This window comes from Gavialis gangeticus, unplaced genomic scaffold (genome assembly GCF_001723915.1).
Source record: "Gavialis gangeticus isolate Ggan-Ray unplaced genomic scaffold, GavGan_comp1, whole genome shotgun sequence".
Taxonomy (NCBI): domain Eukaryota; kingdom Metazoa; phylum Chordata; order Crocodylia; family Gavialidae; genus Gavialis; species Gavialis gangeticus.
Window position 1 is genome coordinate 28,990,588 of NW_017729025.1, and position 2,423 is coordinate 28,993,010.

The window sequence follows — 2,423 nt, forward strand, 5'->3', positions numbered from 1 at the left end:
TTTTTTTTTTTTTTTTTTTTATTTTTTTTTTTTAAATCAACAAAGATATTCCTAATGACATCTGTAAAGTAACCTAGGTACTGCTTAGGGGATCAATTCTGCAACCTCTCTCACATGGTTGAAATGCTACTTGATTACTTGCATGTGAAAGTGCAAAAATAACTACACCTGTCAGCCCACTACCCTAAATTAGACCACTCTTCAAAAATATAAATCCATATCCCACATTGACGGAGTTCAACAAAATGCCAGAAAGGAGAGCAGGAAGCCTTTTAAAACTCTTCCACAAAGATGCTATTAGTTAGTGCTTAGGTAGCCAAACTCCCCAAGGCCTACAGATTTTATTTTAAAAAGCACGCTTTCAAGAAATATAAGGTTTCACATCTGATATTTCAGAAAATAAGAAAATACAGTTTTAATACTGTTATTTCAAGGAAGTGCTTGAAATAACAGAACTGTGATATAATCAATCAAGATGATCCATTTATATCATCCTAGCCAAAAACAGTCTCCTAAAACTCTATTATATACACACCACATGCATAATTAATTTTGATACAGTTTTATAAGACGTTTCATTCAAATATACTACATACTAGTTGCAAAAAGTCAAACAATTGTTCAGTTGTGAATAATAGAAACTTGATGGGTAAGTATGGTTGTAATACGGTTAGTGAAAATATTTAAAACAGGATCTATTAACTCCACAGTTATTGTACCTGATTCTGTTTGTTTCTATAAATACTTAGTTCATAGATAGAAATTTTCTGCACAAGTTTTTCAACCTCTTTTGCCAAACGTTCATGGCAGGATAAGCAGTTTCTGGGACGGGGTATAAAATTCCTCAGATCCCAGCTGCATGACGGTCAGAGCCAAATGGTGCCCTGGAATTGTCCTGATCCACATCCTGGGGATTGAACAGGGTGAGGCTGTTTCCCTGGCCCTGGTTTAAGTTGTGGGGCTCTTGGCCTGATACCAACAATCAGCTGATTTACCTTAACATCGCTGTGACTATCTTGTTCAATTTAAGGCGTCATACATGTAAACATGTGCCCCAGACCTGAAGCTGTTTGTTAGCATCTGGACTAGGGCAGCTCTGGATCCTGGTTCAAGACACAGGGCTGCCCCCAGTCTAATAGCTGCAGCAGTGTCTTTCCATGCCAAAATTTGAAGACTGTGGCCTTTCCTTATTAAGTCTTTGACTAGAGTCTACATCTTCCTGGGTGCATCCACGAGACATTTACTGCACAGCTGCCTAATTACCTCTGCAGTGAAGTCTTGGCATCTACATGTGTGGCCCTATTAGGCCACAGTAAACTAATTAACTCCACCATAGGTTAGTACTTGTAAACACAAGTACTATCCTATAGCAGTGTTGTTTAGTGTGTTGCAATGCACAAACAGATGCTGATGGGGCTGGCTGGGGCACAAGGGTGCTTCAGTGCAGGGCCTGGCTGCTGGCAAACCCCTTGTACCCCACCCAGCCCCTCCACAGCACGTTGAGCCAGGTTGGAGCAGCCCCAGGCTGGCAGGCTGACCCCCTGGGCTCCCTGCCAGCCAGGGCTGCTCTGACTCAGCTTAATGTCCTGTGCTCCCAGGCACACACGTAAGTGTGGCCTGGAAGCAATAAACTCCAGCACAACATGCACCAGAGTTTATTGTGTCATATTAATTTCACGTGTAACATGCCCTCTGTGTTGAATGTTACCAACTACAGTGGGGCCATTATCTTTATTGGGCTATGTTATTTCTTCCCACAGACAAAAAGCAACTAACCACTTCCCCAATGAAACCTGCAGTCTTACATTTCACTTGAATCTTCAGTCTTTACTGAAAAAGTTAGGCCCAGATCCTCAAAAACATTTAATCAATATGAGGTAAATCAATACCAGCTACCATCTAAATACCTTTGAGAATTTAGATCTTAATTCTTTTCTCATGTTCTTTTGTGAGTACAAACACATCTAAAAGATTCAGAGGATGCTCAATAGGTACAATGAAATAATGAAGCATACATAACAGCTTAATACAAATGAAACAAATCAGCCTTAAAAAAAACAGGTTGAACCTGCACCTGGGTCTGGATTATAGCATCCTAACATTCTGTTTTAGCTGCTAAAACATTAAGCCTGAAGGTTGGGAGTTTCTCAGTCATTACTTTCTTGTAGACTTAAAATTTTTAAACAAGAACAAAACAAGCATTAATATTAAGGGTGTACCAATAAAGATTTTTTTGGCTGATACTGATAGCTGATTATTAACCAGCCATATCGACTAATACCAGTCCTATTCCTGATATGCAACCTGGCAGTTTGGAGAGTAGTATTTAGCCAGTAAGTCTGTGGGAAGAAAGGGTATAGGGGTGCAGATCGAGGCCCCCACAGACAGGGAGAGATTGGGGCTGGGGCAGGGGCAGGGCCCGC

General features: G+C 40.7%; 1 protein-coding gene across 5 annotated transcripts in view; it reads right to left on the bottom strand.

The window, feature by feature from the left end:
• EML1 (echinoderm microtubule associated protein like 1) overlaps positions 1 to 2,423 on the bottom strand; it is a 312,189-nt gene that overhangs the window by 143,110 nt on the left and 166,656 nt on the right. The window lies entirely within an intron of this gene.